The 19074-nt window shown below is 36.6% G+C and overlaps 1 protein-coding gene across 2 annotated transcripts in view; it reads left to right on the plus strand.

Moving 5' to 3' along the window:
- The window catches only part of LOC139120345 (protein mono-ADP-ribosyltransferase PARP14-like), a 259128-nt gene that overhangs the window by 165873 nt on the left and 74181 nt on the right, over positions 1-19074 (plus strand). Inside the window, exons 1-2 of one of the 2 annotated variants that reach the window (XM_070684683.1) lie at positions 3538-3583; positions 8766-9887. The exons of the other annotated variant lie outside the window; for it this stretch is intronic. The gene's annotated coding sequence lies outside the window, so the exon portion shown is untranslated. Of the gene's footprint in view, positions 1-3537; positions 3584-8765; positions 9888-19074 lie in introns of those variants that run through there. 2 annotated transcript variants of the gene reach the window in all.

Below are 19074 nucleotides of genomic sequence, written 5' to 3' on the forward strand. Positions count from 1 at the left end.
ACCTCCGGTAGCGGCGTAGCCAAAGCCGGACACAGTCGCCATACTCGTAGGGCTATGCATGTAGCGTACCATGCTTGTGTAACTGCCGAGCTCAACGTGCATTCACGGTTGATACTCGTGTACAATCATGATGTGTTCAATTCTGATGAAGATTCATAAGTCTTACTTTGGCAGTCTTTTTTTCCGTACGATAATCCCGACAATACGTGTTACTGTTAGACGAGGTGCCATTTTATGATAAGTTTCAATACTGCACAGCTACATACTGCACAGCTACATAGCGTCACTATCGTGTGATCGAGGTACAGCGTTGTTGAACGGGATACAGAAACTCTGCAGAGGGAGAAACGATCGTTGACATGAACAGTCAATGTACTTCAGCACGTAGTCCGCAGATAGCGGATCGAGAAAATAAACGTGTCCCAGTAAATAACGGAATATTTATGTACATTAACTCGATATTAATCAAATTTCCAGCTCATCGCAAAAAATGTATTGCAAAGATTAATTTGTCACTGACAAATACTGCACTGTATGGAAAAAACAGTCTGTAGAATTGTTCTACTTCAAGTGGTATTACCCGAGACAAACACTTGTGTTGTCAATTTTGATTTCATTTCATAAACTTCATACTTCATCGAGTATCGTGTATTTCAGCCTTTGTGAAGCCATTTTATTGATATTTTCAATTTTTGTCTTGGCTTTGTTGTGGAACATGTTGAATCGTCTCCGTGGACATGTAGGCAAAAGTGTGACGGGGTCGAAGTGACTTGGGTACCTGGGGCCGACCAAAACCAGTGTGAATTACTGGGGTCAAAGCGGACAGCGGCCGGGATGACGTGTTCCCAAGCGAGCTACCTTCAGAAGTCTGTTTCATCGCAAAAAACGTCAACTTTTAAAACCCGTCATTTATTTACTGATGTTATTCTCAGCATCACAAACATATACGCCTCTGCTATGTATCACAGCAAATAGTTATATTTGAGCGCCCCGTAAATGGGATCCTCGTTTTTTTGCGAACCCGGAAGTGTGTCTTGCTCATGCATTTCCTACCCATAGCGAGGGAAACTGCCCGCGTTCCCATACTCCCATGCACCCTTTTTCAATGCAGTGCAACGCCATCTGTGCAAAATTTGTGGTGGTATGCTCCCGTGTGATGGAAACCTCTCTTATTCTAACAATGACGTAGTTGACTTTGGACTTCGATTTCGTAAATGTGATGTCCATGCAGTGAGTTTGGGTTGGCGCGCTTATAATGCAATCTTCGCCCGCCTGCGGTCCGATATCCCGCATTTATTAGCGATATTTATCTGTTTTGACTTGACCAAAGTTGGCAAAACTTGCTATGTACATTAAGATACTATGATACAAGATTATTGAAAGTCATTTGACATTTTTTTCAGCCAATTCCCAATATGCATATTTAATGAACCTTCCAAATTAGGGATATATACTGGCATTTACTTGATAAAATTTGGCGAAACATGCTGTGTACATTGATCATTATACCAGGTTATAACAGTATTGAAAGTCATTTTGCATTTTCATGTCAGCTAATTCATAATTTGCATAAATAGCTAACAAGCTTTCACGGTTTGGCATATAGAGCTTGAAGGACTTGACCAAAGGTAATTACACATGCTATATTGTGATACAATGACAGTACTCAAAGAAATTAATTATTTTATTTCAGCTAATTACATATTTGAATACTTAATGACCTTTAGAATTGATCTGTGGTGAAATTCATTGTGTTGATCATAACACTTTAAATGTAGCAAAGCATGTAGCAAAGGTTCAAACTTGCACATAAATGCAATATATAATGAAACACGTGAGCATTTTCAGTTCATATCTGGTTCAATCTGCCGCATCAATGACTGATTGCCAATCTGAGACTCAAACTCCAACAAAAATAGTTCTGGGTCAAAATTGGTAAATACTCATTAACATAAAGGAATAGCATAATGTTTTTGGTATTGCACTGCAGTGCAAATACCGGTAGTACGAGCGGGCTTCGATTCAAGTAAACTGTGGTACATATTGTAAAGTATTTTTTTCGCTCAGACAAATTTATAGCCCGCGTCTGAGGTCATGACTTTTATCCAACCCAAGAGACGTACGAGGCACACTCAGCATGCTCAGTAATAACTGGCAACAATTTCAAAAAAGTGATTTGGAGACGAATATGTGCTTGAAGACGTATGTATTTAGTGAATATCACTTGGAATTTTGTGTCCTAATTGACCATATGCAAAGTAGAATTAATGATATTAAGCTGAAGTTCAGATCCCGAGGAAAATTTATAACCTAGTAGACAGAGCCGGACTCATGAACAATCTTCAAAAATTAGCACAATCAAATGGAATACAAAAGAAATTCAAGAAAAAAATTGAGTATAATGATACTAAACACTAGGACGTAATCTAAATTCGGTATTGAATTACCAACTATTCCAAGGCAAAGCACTTAAGCAATTTGGATCTGACGCTTCGCTTCTCAATCGTTTTGGTAGCGCAGAAGCTCTTACGCAACATAATCGGGAACTATTTCACTCAGCACGGTTTTGCGAAGCATCTTGTTATTTAATAACATATATGTTTTGATAGATGAATTAAATTGTAATCGAGAATATTCAGTTTATAAATAAACTTCTCAAATTTTACCAGTATTTCCCACGAGAAGTATTTAAAAATGGCCGCCGAAGGAAATCAAGAAAGGAAATAATCGACTCTTGTTATCGCATACAATGTAAAACATGCAGCAAAACTTGTACTGTTAACAAGGAGGAGTTATTTATACATGCAAAATACAATGATAAATGTGAATACTAAAATCTTAGAAAAATACAAGATGTTTTCATTTTATGTCGTTATATTTGAATTTGGCGGCCATATTGGAAAAAGCAAATACGATTTCTATCAAAAATCGTGTAATAATTCAACAACTGTTATTGATCGTTGATTATTTGGCGCCATAAACAAAGGCACCGTTGTCTCTGTCATGTTTACATAATTATTTTTTATCGAAATAATCATATCAATACAATACGGTCGAAATCCATGTTATCGCCACTTTTACACATACTAATGGACACGTGACCAGTAGCAAAACACGCAACCCTAAGAAGAAAATACGTATTTTTACCTGAAATCGGCGCGTCTGCTGACGGTTGCCACCATCGGCTGGATCACAGTCCCTCTGTCGATGGTGGCAACCGTCAGCAGACGCGCCGATTTCAGGTAAAAATACGTATTTTCGTCTTAGAGTTGCGATCTGATGTCTGGTGTACTGGAACGTAAACTTGCCGTAAAGGGGGAGATCGCTTTTAACGACAATTTGTCGTAAAATAGAAAATGGCCCACTTGCCCCGACGGCCCACTTGCCCCACTTTCCCCTATATCATGTATATGTTAAACTGTCGTGCCGATATGTCATCACTTTAAAGTTACTTCGGTTGAGATATGATTCATTTTATGTTACCTGATATCGACCGTTGTGAGCGCCCGCTAGAGGTTCAGTGTGATAAAGTTTTTTCAGGGATTCTTGAGGTAGAAACGAACTTAACACTTTGCTGTTGACGGTAAGGTTGTAGCCGACTAGCAAAACGAAAGAATATTTGAATCATGATGAGAGTAGGCTGGGTTATCGAGGTTCATTGCCCCTGCGCAAGTTACGGTTCGAGCTAAAATTGGCAGTCAGTGATCCCTGGAAGTTGTGTGATGTTCGCCATTTGTATTTCCCATTTATGTAAAGTTTGTATCAAGTTTATCACTAACAAACCTGCCCCTTTTAACAAACTCAGGGAACACTGCAACGTACGTCCTTGCTGCGGTTCCGTAGCCCTATCACTCCCTTTGCTGGTTGTGTTGGGGGAGTGGTAGGGCTACGGAACCGCAGCAACGTACGTCCATGGTTACCAGTATGACATCAAACTGGTCCAATAATCATTCCATTCAAGGTAATACATTACCAGTAATACATTACTAATAGTTCTGCGCATAGTGCGTCGTACCATTTGTGACGTAGTTGCGTGATCTTATGATCGCTCTGGCTCTGAATGATAGTGCATCGTCTGGTCTGCACCGCTTGCTTGAGGGAGAGTCCAATCCAATAAGGGGCGACGTCAAAAGTTCAATGTAGGATAAAAACTTAATTCCCTTAGTTTCCCCCAAACCCCCCACCCCCCTAGAAACTTAATTGACTTATATTGAACCTGTTGCCAGGCTCTATCTATGTAAAGCGAAGCTAAGGATCAGTCAATTTAGGGGTGAAATAAAGTAATGCATCGTTAAGGCCCCACTAGCTGTAACTCTTGAAATTTGTTGACGTCAAATTATCTACCTATTCTTTCCTCTCTGAAATGAGCTTTTACTGCATTAGGAAACCATTCCTTTCAGAAACATTTGACATATAAATTAAAATTTTATTAACGGTCATTTTGATTTCCTGGCATTTTCAAAAATTGGTAAATTAAAAAGGAATCAGAACATACAATGTCATAGTTGAAAACATTAACCCTTGTGGATTACAGTTTGGACTACGCTGTGCAGTTTATATGAAGATTTAAATGCAGATATGCATAGTATCAAGGGTTTTAGCTTTTCTGCATGGGGCTGTGATTTAATGTTTGGGCGACCATTTAATCGCAGTGTAATCTTTATCTTGTTCAAAATTGCATATATAGCCCCGGCAACAGACCTAAATGACTACATTGTCACAAACTTATTTTAGTTTGAAAGTAAAATCATAAAATAATGCTAAAAGACACAGCTAGTGGGGCTTAAGATTGGGAACACACTTTGTGTTTCATCCAATGTAATACAACATACTAACAACAAACTTGAAGTTTATCAATGAATGAACAAGAACAACAACAATAAAGTCCAGGTTTCTCCTTCCAGAGGCATAAAAACTATCTCATCTGTCCTGGTGGTTGTAACAACTCAGATCACACTGCTCCATTCAGGCGGACTACACATGCACCAGAAATGTAGCAAGATATAATTAAAATAAATTCCGAGTGCAACCAGAAACAGTAGAGAAACTACCGTCTATGGTGCAACAGAAGCCAACAGCCTGCATTGTTTACACTAACTAGGCCAGGTGCAGCTCTGCACCGTGTTAAAACAACTCCCTCCGCTGGATTCAACACGAAAGTGTGCATTTCTGCTCTATTTTTTCAAAATATTCATTCCCCTGGCAATTTTTGCCTTAAATCGATTTGTAGGATAGAAACTTTTTAGGTCAAAATCCCCCCACCCCCAAACTAAAAGAATTAAGTTTTTTATCCTTGATTGAACTTTTGATGTTGCCCCTAAATTCCCTTGGATAGCGAATTAAGGGCTGGTCAGTTTCTTCAGCCGGCGGGGGGGGTCACCCTGTGTTTGACTTTGGTGATAGGGGGGGGGTGTCACCATGTTTTTGGAATGCCCAATAGGGGGGGTCAGTGTGTTTTTGAATTTTGACACAGGCTCATCATTGCCTAAAATGCTAGTGTCAGCCACAAAATTCATCATTCAGTTGTATTTTTCGGCGCGCCCTTCGGGCGCGTAACTTTAATAATCAGTCATATTTTTCAGCACGCCCAACTTTAACATATCAAGCATACATACATCAGAGATATCTGTATGTTCAATATTTTTCAGCGTGCTCTTCAAGCTCATTACTTTAATATATCATACATCTTTAAGCATGCCCTTCAGGTGCATGACTTTAATATACAAGGCATATATATCAGAGATATCAGGATGTTTCATATTTTTTGGCGCGCCCTTCGGGCGCCATTCCTTCAGAGATATCTTGATGTTTGCTAAGTGAAAGTGTACCATTATGAAATCTGCATTTCATATGAAAAGGATGACAAATTCCTGATACTTTTCTGTTCTCTCTGTGAGAATTCAGTATGAGAAAGCAACATGCACAATATTTCACAATATATATTTGATACAGTGACTTATTTTAGAGATAGAAAAATGAAAGATATCTTTCCTTCTCATTGATGCAATTATTTTCCTTTGTTTCATAGGTTTTCTGTAGAAAGATGCTTTTTTATGAACAAAATAACAGTTAAAAAAGGCAGTTTTTGTCATTATTAGCTGTGCTTTTATGGTTTCAATGTTACACAAGAAAAGGTCCTCTCAGACACTGTACACATCAGATTTGGCTAAAAAAGCTCTCTATGGCTCCTCAGTAGATTTAATTGGATGGTTGGCAAGTCTTAACACCCATCAAAGTTTTTGATTCACTGCTTTTTCCTCTTTGATATTAATGATTGACATCCATTTCTGTACAACAGTTCAGGACATCTGGTTAAGCAGAGAAAGTGTGAAATACATTCACAGCTCATTCAAATTACAGCTCATTCAAAATGTACTGTATTTTAACTTTAAGATTGACACTTTGAAATTCCTATCTTACAACTGACATGTCAACAATTTCACTAAAACATAGAATGACTATTTAAAATATAAATATATGTAAAATGTAAAATATAATATATATATATATATATATATATATATATATATATATATAATTTATGTCCATCTTTTGTACCTTTGTCGCGCCCGGGGGGGGGGGGGTCACCCTGTTTTCAAAATTTGGAATAGGGGGGGGTCAGCCACTTTTTGACGTCGGCAAAAAATAATCCACCGCCCCCCCCCCCCCCCCCCCCCCCGGCCGAAGAAACTGACCAGTCCCTAAAGTTGAATGAACATGGAGAATGGAGCCGACACAACGTGTTCCTCAGGTTCCTATTACAAAGGAGGGATAAAACTGCAGCCAGTGAAAATTACTTAACACAATAATATACTGATCGACGAGCGGGAGATAAAAAGACCTGTAAAATACAGGGGATTCCGGGTTCAAATTAACCCTTCGTCGGCACTGAAACACGTATGAGAAATGTGAAAATACAAGAGCTAAAAACAGTCAATCAAGCGAGGGAAAGATCGAATACCACATTGAAGAGTACATTCACTCCGGCTTGTGCGAGAGTACCAAGTTTTTAAAATTGTGGCTGCGGTAAACCTGTCCCCAAGACGACGTTTTTCTGGCATACTGCAAAGTTTGCATTTAATACTAAAAACATTATTGGCAGACATACATGTAAACACCCCTAAAACATTGAATCTACCTCGCAGGACCTGAATAGAAAAGTTCCCCAAAAGTTAAATCCTCCTTCAGATTGGTAATACTGCATTATAGTATTTAATATGGTACATTAGGATTTATTTGCTACAAAAAGGTTTGATATCCTGAAGTGAAAGGACTATACTTCATTTGGCGATGACGGCGTTATGGCCTCCCACCACCATTGTGGTGGATGGGAGGCCATATAACGCCAGTAACACAGCCCTGCCATGCAGAGCTAGCTATATACATTTTATGTATTGGGGTGTTCTCTAATAAGAAAATAGTCTTCTGGGTATCAGTGAAGGTTGATGGCCTCCTTCTGTTTACCAGTAGTACAAGTGTATTGTATTGTATAGTATGTAATGTTCCCCCCACACAATCCCCTTCAAAAAAATGACAAAAAATCTGAAGTATGACATGAAGACCACACGTCAGATGCTATAAGCATGAGTACAGAAGTTATTCGATAATGCTGTGAATTCCATGTCTCCTTTAGGGCATTAGTAAAAGTTAAAGGTATATCCCTCAGTACTTCATCTTTTTACGGCATATTGTATTATATAATCCAAAAAGTTGACTTGGTTTGGCCAAAATTGTATTCTTCTGCCCACCATGTTTGGAAACTATTAATAAGCGTACTTGGTAATATTGTCTTTTCCGTCCTTCACCTCCCTTAGCCCTTCTGATTGTATGGTCAGCACGAATCAAGGAGACCTGCAGTAATTCATTGTAAAATATGCATATTACATGAAATTCAAATTATCAGTGACTGCAGCTTTTTTCAGCTCTAGCTGCTGCTTATTTTTCTCCATTGAAGCAACATCACAAACACACCATAGAATCTCAAAAAGAAGTTGTTGAGAACAGCCTTTTTGACAGGAAAGCGGAACGAATTGAGCAAATGTAAATATTAAGGAATTCAGAATCATTGGAAATAAGCTATAGTATAGTAATTGAACAAATGGCATCATTACACTGTAGTAGTATCACCATAAACTGATGTCAGTGATGATGTCATACCTGCCATAGACATAGCACAGTAGTCTATAATGGTGGCACAATGTATTGTGAGTACCACTTCTGTAATGATGCTAAGCAAATTCCTAAATCCCTTTGTAAAGGCTGAAATTACGTAGATTTTTACGGTGAAACTCTTAGCAATAACTAATGACATGGTAGAGATATTATTGGTAATTAACTCAATCCAACCATATTGGATGTTACTGTGTATTAAACCAACCTGTATACCCATTTCTTCAACGAGCATGGTATTAAAACCTCTCTCTTAATTTCATGCAATTTATAAGTAGAGAGAGTAGGTCAGACTTTTCTCAAGGAAAGTATGACCACAAACTTTCATGATCTTTCATAACAGCAAGCAGTGGCCCACTATGGCATTATATATAGTGTCTCAAATTGACCTGATCTGCAGGCATATCAATGCTGATTCAACACATACCCTTAAGAAATAATTAGGGGGCATCAACAAATAGATGATTGCATAGTTGAATATTTGGATTAGATGAAATATGAATTATTGTGAAATAATCTTTTAAATATTACATATGTATGAGCTCCCACAATTAAATGCACATAACATATTGAATTTATATCTTGTTATTTTCCAGAGTTCTATTTTCATCATGGCTGCATCACCAGACTTTGAAGAAAATCTGTTGACCAACATTGATGAAAAGGTACTGCAATGTGCTATTTGTATGGAACGTTTCAAGTCCCCCAAAATATTATCATGTCAACACACGTTCTGTGAAATCTGTCTGACAAAATGGGTCAAAACAAGCAATGGCCAGCTAATCTGCCCAACATGTAAGCGGACGTGGACTTTGCCCACTGGAGGAGTATCTGCCATCACCAACAATCGATTTATGAATGACCTGATGCAGGTTATCAGTGATATCGGCCAACAGGATAGAAGTAAGGCAAAGTGCGATGGATGTCAGAAACAGGCCACACACTGGTGTGGTGATTGTGGCGGCCATTTTTACTGCAGTGTTTGTATCAACACTCACAGGACGATGACTGTCTTAAAAACTCACAAACCAATAACAGTTGAAGATTACTGTGAAAAGATGTCAACACAGCAGTTTGAAATGATACAACCACGATTCTGTGACAATCATCCTGATGCTAAATTGGAATTCTATTGTGATACTTGTCAATTGCCAACATGTAATAAGTGTACAGTTGTAGACCACCCAACAAATGATCATAAGATTATGTCACTGGAGTCAGCAATGAAAAAGCACCTTCCAACTATTAAGGCAAATACCATGAAAATTTCTGAGAATGTCAGAGACTTAAAACACAGAAAGCTGAAAGTTGTCACCACCAAAAAGAAATTAGTACAAAACAAAGAAGGGGCTGAATTACAAATTAAAAATTGTCTGAACAGGCTATCGCTGAAATTAAGAAGCAAGAAATAAAATTGCTGGGTGATGTCGCTAATATGTACAAACCAAAGTGTAAACAAATTGATTCTAAAATTGAACTTCTTGAACACCGAATTGCCAGTGCAGAAAGAATTCATTCATATCTAAACCATCTCTTGAAGTTCGGTGGAAATGTAGATATCATGACAGCACAGAAACAGATTGGTGAACAGCTACATCTTGAAGATCTGACCGATGTACAACTTTGTGACATTGACAGTAACCTAGTTTTCATGGAAAATCCTGGGTCTCTAGAGATTGACCTTGGCATTGTCAAAGGAAATAACTCAATCCAACAAGGTATGCATTATATTTCTTAAACTTAAATCATGATATCAAGCTGCATCTCACATTTTTAACCTCCACTGTCAGCAACAGAGAACCCATCAGATAGCTTTATTCTTGGTGGTCTTCCATCAACTTTACTTCTTCTGTGAAATAAGTGTTCAGAAAAAATTGTTCAAATGAGATTACCTCAAGCAAATGTTTGAGATTTTTTGCTCTGCTGTCAATGACACTTGGCTTATCAGAGAGATGGATTATTGTCCTTCATCGTCCCTTGTCAGTCATCCGTCAACGTTCACCTTCTTCTTTAATAGGAACCACTTAAGCTTGTCCCAGTGCTATCACATTTGGTATGTAGTTTGCTAGGGGTGACCCAAGTCAGATTTGTTAGCTCTGCTGTCAGCGACGCGGAACTTAGGCCAGGAAGAAAAAATAAATTGTTCATCGGAATCGCCGCTTCTACTTTGGCATATTTGGAATTTTTTTTTTTTTTTTGATCGCGGCAAATTCTTACTTCCGCATTACAAATATTTTTAGTACTGCCGCTGGTGGCGCCCTACACTGTGTAGGGTTTTCGCGGGCACGGGATTTTGAATGAGACTTCATACGTGTTCGGACTTTAACTTGACCGCCAACACGTTGTTGTGACGTCTGAATTTGGCGAATCACGACGCAAAGTGGGTCGATTTGGCCAGAAATTTGCTCGTTTTGCAAAGGTTAGTACATGTCACAACATTCGACGTGATGGCCAGTTAGTTCCAGAGACGCTATTCAGTGTTTGTCCTGATATTACGTTCGGCGATTTGTTCAACAAGATCGTGACAGCAGATGGACGGTGCATCCGATTGAATGAAAATTGCATCGAAAGTATAAAAATGTACGGCAATGACAAAACACATGGTTGCGTCGATGTTAAAGTACGATCTGAATGATGACTATATAACTTCACTCCGATCACAGTACAGTGTTTAAAATGTGTATATATAGACAGTGGTAAAGAGGCCAAAACATGGGGCCAAAGTAAAATGAAAAAACTCTAGATGCTAGGTCTCACCAGGACAATATTAAAGGACAATACTGAATTGTTGAATTTCAGTGATTTGCTGTACATTTCAGTTTTATTCTGAGAGAATGTTGAAATGCTCAGAATATGTTGTGCAAACACTAACTGTGAATGTAATGGCCTATAATGTTATTGTTGGGAAATATAGTATTGAATTCAGTTACCAGTATCAGTGTTTCTTGTCTGAGATATTTCTGGTAAAAAGGGAAACAATTATCTTGCCTTATCTGCATCTGTGCAAAAATGCCAGAGAACTGAGTTTACCTTCGGCCTAAAAAAAAATAAAAAAAAAAAATTTCGCTCGCCGCTCCTGGGACTTGGTCCAAAAATCCGATGAACAGATTTTTTTTTCTCTGGCCTTATCAAATAGCTTGATTTTCCGGTGGCGTCCGGCATCTGGCATCCGTCGTCTGTCAACAATTCAGGGCTCGAAAATTCTCGCCGCTCGACGCCCGTGACAAGTGAATTTTTAGTCCAGGCAAGTGAAAACAACATTCTCCCAGCCCGACGGACAAGTGAATTTCAATGAGGCCACTATACGTACGCGCTGCCACTCTCCAGTTCTTTGAGTGTACCGCTTTCGATATGGCCGGCCGATAAAATAGCTCTGCTTGGTTACAAAATGGCAAAATATTGACGTCTTTGCACGATCTTATGTTTTTTTTTTCTCATGAAATCATGTCACGATGCCTCCTCAACAGAAAACTACAGCTTACAATAAAATGTTGTAAGGTGTTGAAACAATTTACCCTCCTTCCTACAGATTCCTCCAGTTTCATGATGTAATAGTGAACATCACCAGACATTTCTTAATAATATCAAAATATCAAATGAAAATGTTCCTAGGCTACAATGTTATCATTATCATTAAAACTATTATTACTCTTTGAAACATCGGGAAATGAATTGAACAATATCATTGTCTTGTTTTAAAGGATTTTGACCTGACCCTTTTTGTCTCAAGAAAAATACTTATGCTGAAGATGCTATTGAGCCTGCTTGATCACAACTATGACACAACGCCACAGTACTTGTATCTACACTGTCACTATGCTACCGAATGCTTTCTTCTGCATGGAAAATTTGTATTTGTGTGGCTAACAAAACCACATAAGGAGCTTGTAGTGTATATGTATGATAAGTTGTCATACTGTGAACACTGACTCAATGCTGCAGAAGTATTCTGTATCTGTGGTAATATACACTTCACATCGCTACCTGATTTTTAGCATTGCTACCTTATTATTTCTCGTGGCAAAAGTTTACCACTAGAAATGAAAAAGTATTTCAATCCCTTCAATGTCATAAAAAAAACAGATAATTAATGTAATAAAAACTAAACAAATATTTCTTTAATGTTAAAACTATCATGAACAAAATACAAAACATCTTGATTTGTAAAATTAGGAACTCCTGAATGCCAAAGCTGTTGCTACACTTGAGATCATAAACTGTTTAAAAGTTGCTCAAAGTGGCTACAAGATTTTTGATTTGGCTAATGAGTTGGCTAATCATTTTGGTGACTTTAATAGGGGAACCCTGCAGTTTATGCACATACCATGTGGTAGCAATAAACTAAATGATACTGAAAGTTTCACATGGGCACAATCTGACACAACACCGGTGGCCTACCTGACTTGCCTATTTAACTCAAGGTACCAGGTCATGATGACACACAATGACAATGTACCGGTGTTGCTTTATTGAAATACACTACATGTCCCCCCAAATTCAATTTGTCCCCATCAAGACCTACTATGGGTCACTGTGTCCCCATGCTAGCAAAAGCTGGCTGAAACACTGTGCATGTATACATTACATAAGATATTATTTTTGATACACAGAATAAGGACACAAATTTATCAGTAAGTTACAGCTACGGTTTCTTTACAATGACATGAATAAAACCATACACATTTACTCCTTAAATCATCTGAATCACATTGAAATTCGGACAAGTAAAATTGACAATTCACTTGCCTATGGCAAGTGAATTTTAAAAAAATTTTCGAGCCCTGCAATTGCCTTCTTCTCTAAAACCACAAGTCTGATTGCTTTGAAATTTTTATATGCAGTTCACTTTGGATAACCTCACTTAAGTTTGTTCAAATCATGGTGAAATTTGCATATTTGTACTTTTGGGGCATTTTTTACTGTTTTTGGTAAAAAAATCTTCTTCTCTGAAAGCCCTTGTCTGATTGCTTTGAAATTTGATATGCAGTTTACATAGGGTGACCTTAGTTAGATTTGTTCAAATCGTGGTGACATTTGCATATTTGTATTTCAAAGGCAATTTTTGTCGTTTTCGGTAAAAAACAATCTTTAAAAATTTCTTCTTCAAAACTACCAGTCAGACAGGTTTGTTATTGGTATGTAGGTGCCTAGGGATAATCTTTTTCAGATTTGTTCAAATTGTGCAGAAATATGTAAATTTGCATTTTAAGGCAATTTTTTCCATTTTAAGTCAAAAAATGTATTTTTCAAAAAGTAATGGCCTGATAGCTATGAAATTTAGTATACAGATTTCAATTGATGAACAAAGTAATATATATTGAATTTCTGATGAAATCTGTACTTTTGCATTTTTGGGGCAATTTTTGCCATTTTTGGTCAAAAAATGTGCATTTCCAAAACTACTTATCTGATAGCTTTGAAATTTGGTATACAGGTTCCTATAGATGAACTAAATGATATTTATTGAAATTATGATGAAATCTGCAATTTTGTATTTTTGGGCAATTTTTTCCATTTTTGGTCAAAAAATGTGTTTCTCAAAAAGTACATAGCTTTGAAATTTGGTATACAGTTTTCTACAGATGAACTAAGTAATATATATTGAATTTCTGATGAAATCTGTAATTTTGTATTTTTTGGGCTATTCTTGCCATTTTTGGTCAAAAAATGTGTTTCTCAAAAACTGCAAGTCGATAGCTTTGATTTTTGGTATACAGGTTCCAAGGGATTATTTTAATATGTGATATATTGAAATTATGGCAAAATCTGGAATTTTTATTTTTTAGGGCGATTTTTGCCATTTTTGGTCAGAAAATTTCATTCTCAAAAAACTACTCATCAAATAGCTTTGGTTGACATGTTCTTAGGGATGATCCAATGTGATATATTCAAATTATGATGAAATCTTCAATTGTGTATTTTTGCAGCTGTTTTAGCCACTTATTTCTGGCCATTGAAATTAGCTATCAAAGATTTCCACCTGCTTCATCAACATGTGTCAAAAAGTTATTCTCTACATAAACACAGGGGAGCTATATCGGCCGTTGGGTCGCTTGTTAAACTTAGGGAAAAAATTGCATACCTATATTTTGTATGGAGTTTGTCTCAATTTTGGTCAAAAAATCTTCCCTGAAACCGCTTTTCAAATTGCTTTGGAATTTGCTATGTAGGTTGCTTGGTTGACAATTGTCAGGTTTCCAAATCACATTGGAATTTGAATTTGTAAATTTTGTATTTTTGGAGCAATATTTTGTGTTGTTAGTCAAAATGTCTTCTCTGAAAGAGCGTTTCTGATTTGTTTTAATGTTGGTAAGCTGGTTGCTAGGGGTGACTAAAGTCAGGTTTGTTCAAATTGTGGTAAAATTTATATTTATATCTTTAGGGCAATTTTTCCTAATTTTAGTTAATCTTCTTCACTTGTCCAATTGGTTTGAAACTTAGATTGGAGATTCTTCTGATTGACCTGCATTAGGCTTGCTCAAATCACAGTAAAACGTATATGTTTGTTTATATGGGGCATATTTTTTGTGTTTTAGGTCAAAAAATCTCTGAAACCAATCATCAGATTATTTTACATGAATGTCCCCTGAGATAATGTATATCGGTTTTTAGCTCCGCTGTCAGCGACGCGGAGCTTATCAAATAGGTTGATTTTCCGTCGTCGTCGTCATCCGTCGTTGTCCGTCAACAATTGCCTTCTCCTCTAAAACCGCAAGTGTAATTGCTTTGAAATTTTATGCAGTTCACTTGAAATGACCTCACTTAAGTTTGTACAAATCGTGGTGAAATTTGCATATTTGTATTTTTGGGGCATTTTTTGGTGTTTTGGTAAAAAAATCTTCTTCTCTGAAAGCGCTTATCCGATTGCTTTGAAATTTGATGTGCAGTTTACTTAGGTTGACTTCAGTCAGATTTGTTCAAATCATGGTGAAATTTGCATATTTGTATTTTTAAGGCATTTTTTGTCATTTTTGGTAAAAAAATCTTTAAAAATCTTCTTCTTCAAAACTACCAGTCAGATAGCTTTGATATTTTGTACATATGTCCCTAGGGATGATCTATTTCAGATTTGTTCAAATTGTGCAGAAATATGCAAATTTGCATTTTTAAGGCAATTTTTGCCATTTTTGGTCAAAAAATGTATTTCTCAAAAAGTATTGGTCTGATAGTTTTGAAATTCGGTATACAGGTTGCTATAGATGAACTAAGTAATATATTGAATTTCTGATGAAATCTGTATTTTGTATTTTTGGGGCAATTTTTGCCATTTTGGTCAAAAAATGTGTATTTCCAAAACTATTCATCTGATAGCTTTGCAATTTGTATACACGTTCCTACAGATCACCTTAATGATATTTATTGAATCTGTAATTTTGTATTTTTGGGGCAATTTTAGCCATTTTTGGTCAAAAAATGTGTTTCTCACAAAAGTACTCATCCGATAGCTTTGAAATTGGTATACAGGTTTTTATAGATGAACTAAATGATATTTATTGAAATTATGATGAAATCTGCAATTTTGAATTTTTGGGGCAATTTAAGCCATTTTTTGCTCACGTGTTTACACACATGAGCATATGTCGTAGCGATGTCTGTCTGTCTGTCTGTCTGTGTGTCTGTGTGTCCGTGTGTCTGTCTGTCTGTCTGTCTGTCTGTCTGTCTGTCTGTTGGTCCAATATCTCAAAAACGGTTATCAGATCAGAATCAAATCTGATACATAGATTCAGTTAGCAAATGGCAAGAACTGATTAGTTTTTGGTGGGTCTGGCTTGCATACTTTTTGCTCATTTGCATAATTAATGATTTTAGAAAAAACGGACATTCATTAAAAACGACTACACACAATTTGATGAGATTTGCTACAAATGTTGATCACACCAAGATATATCAGTAGTGGGAACCATTAAGGGGTGACATGAAAGAGAGTTGCTAATTTGCATATTTAATGGACTTTCCTAATTAGGGAGATATGTCTGATTTGACTCGATCAAAATCGACCAAACTTGGTATGTATATTAAAGATACTATGATTTAACATTATTGAAAGTCATTAGTGTTTTAACTGCAGCCAATTCCTAATTTACATATTTAATGAACTTTGCTAATTAGAGATATATATTTAAATTGACTGGACCAAAGTTGATGAAACTTGCTACATGTATTGAAGCTACTATGATACAACATTTTTGAAAGTCATTAAACATTTTTACTTCAGCCAATTCCCAATTTGCATATTTAATAAACTTTCCAAATTAGGGATATATATCTGAATTAACTTGATTGTAGTTGTCGAAACTTGCTATATACATCAAAGATACTGTGATATAATATTATTGAAAATCAAAAAACATTTTTACTTCAGCCAATTCCTGATTTGCATATTAAATGAATTTTCATAATTAGGGATATTTATCTGAAATGACTTGATCAACATTGATGAAACTTGCTATGTACATTAAAGACACTATAATACAATATTATTGAAAGTCATTAAGCATTTTCTCTTCAGCCAATTCCTAATTTGCATATTAAATGAACTTTCCTAATTAGAGATATATATCTGAATCAACTTGACCAAAGTTGACAAAACTTGCTACATATATTGCAGATACCATGATACAACATTGTTGAAAATCATTAAGCATTTTTACTTCAGCAAATTCCTAATTTACATATTTCATTTACTTGATCAAAGTTGGCAAAACATGCTATGTACATTAATGATTATACCAGGTTAAAACAATATCAAAAGTCATTTCATATTTTCATGTCAGCTAATTTATAATTTGCATGTCTAATGAGCTTTCACAGCTCGGCATATATGGCTTGAAGGACTTGGCCAACGGTAATTACACTTGCTATATAAAGTGGTGATACAATGACAGCAGTAAAAGAACTTTGATATTTTTATTTCAGCTAATTACATATTTGTATACTTCATGACCTAATTGGCGGTGATTATTGTTCATTACGTTGATCATAATATTGTCAATGAAGTTGCAAACATGTGGCAAAGGTTAAAATTTACACATAACTGCAATATATAATGAAACACGTGAGCATTTTCAGTTCATATCTGGTTGGTCAAAACATATGTTTCTCAAAAAGTACTGGTCTAACAGCTTTGAAATTTGGTATACAGGTTTCTATAGATGAACTAAATTTGATCTTTTGAAATTATGATGAAATCTGCAATTTTTATTTTGGGGGGCAATTGTTGCCATTTTTAGTCAGAAAATTTTATTCTCAAAAAACTACTCATCAGATAGCTTTGGTTGACATGTTCTTAGGGATGATCCGATGTGATATATTCAAAGTATGATGAAATCTTCAATTGTGTATTTTTGCAGCTATTTTAGCCACTTTTTTCTGGCCACTGCATTGAGCTATCAAAGATTTCCACCTTCTTCATCAACATGTGTCAAAAATAGTTATTCTGTACATAAACACAGCGGAGCTATATCGGCCGCTAGGTCGCTTGTTACAAATTGGGATGAAACCTGCAAAAGTGAATTTTGTGGGCAAATCTATTTTGGAAATTGGCGGGTTGTACTATTTTGTATACTTCTTAAGTTATTAAGAAGGATAACAAATATTGTTATGTCAAGAAAAAAAAATTGACAATGTGTAATAAGTAAAATGATGAATTTTAAAGGTTAAAATTAAAAATGCTAGTGCTTTGACAGCACATAACCAGAAACTGGAAAACTCTTCCGATGACCATGTCTGTTTTGGCTCATTTCTTTGCATCAAGTTATTCTTCAATGTAATATAAACTCGAATGTGAACTGAATGTGCTCACGTGTTTTGCAACAGGTTCATAATAGTAGTACGCTTCACAGAACAATCAGATATCTGTTATATCACTATATGTAGCAGGTTTTATCAACTTTGCACAGTACTCTCACAGGTTAAAGAGGCACTCCCACTTGGTAACATTTTGAAACACATTTTTTTAATGCCAACGGTCGATATTTGACGTGGCGACTGCGCGTGGATCGCGAGATATCGATAAAAACATGTCATTTCCCGAGTGTATTTTTACATCCCGAAGTTTTACGATCGTTTCTGGTTATGACCCGAAATCCTCCGAAAGTGTGTTGTTGTGCTGATTGACGATATTCTAAGGGGTGCAAAAACGTTCGAATGACGCAATTAATTTACCTCCTACTGCGATGACTTTATATACATCATTATCAATGCCTTTACCTCTGGTAATTCTTTTTTATAACTTCTCCTTAGTTTTTGTCGTTTTCATTATTCTCAATCAGTTGTATTAAATTTTTAAACAATACACATAGATATCAGTTTTTACGTGTAAAATATTAGTTGCCTCTGATGACTACATTTTGTCGTCTGCCACACAGTTACGCGTGGTTCGATACATAGCGGCCGCCACGTATGGTATGTGCGCATACCACGCGGCGGCCACTATGCATGTATCAACCGCACCTATCTGTGCTAGTCACCTATGCGAATTCTGGTGGAATCAGCAAACTTATGTTTTTCGTGTTTTTTTGCCGAGTCAGTAGGACTCGGCTTTCTCCCATGGGACATGACCGCTCACCGACGCGAGTGGTACTGCTGTGGCGTACAGCAGCGTCAGCGTAGACTCGTACTCCATAGCTTAGTTGACAATGGCCCCAGTGCCGAACGTTCTATGTTCGGAAGCTGAATTCAGGTGGGCCACCGGAATTCAAACTTTTACTTTTTTGAGGACATGTTTTTATCGATATCTCGCGATCCGCTCACAGTCGCCAGGTCAAATATCGACCGTTGGCATTAAAAAAATGTGTTTCAAAAAATTACCAAGTGGGAGTGCCTCATTAATCACTAATTACAAAACTTTATTAGATCCGCTGTCAGCGACGTGGAGCTTATCAAATAAGTTGATTTTCCATCGTC

This window comes from Ptychodera flava, chromosome 20 (genome assembly GCF_041260155.1).
Source record: "Ptychodera flava strain L36383 chromosome 20, AS_Pfla_20210202, whole genome shotgun sequence".
Classification (NCBI taxonomy): Eukaryota; Metazoa; Hemichordata; class Enteropneusta; family Ptychoderidae; genus Ptychodera; species Ptychodera flava.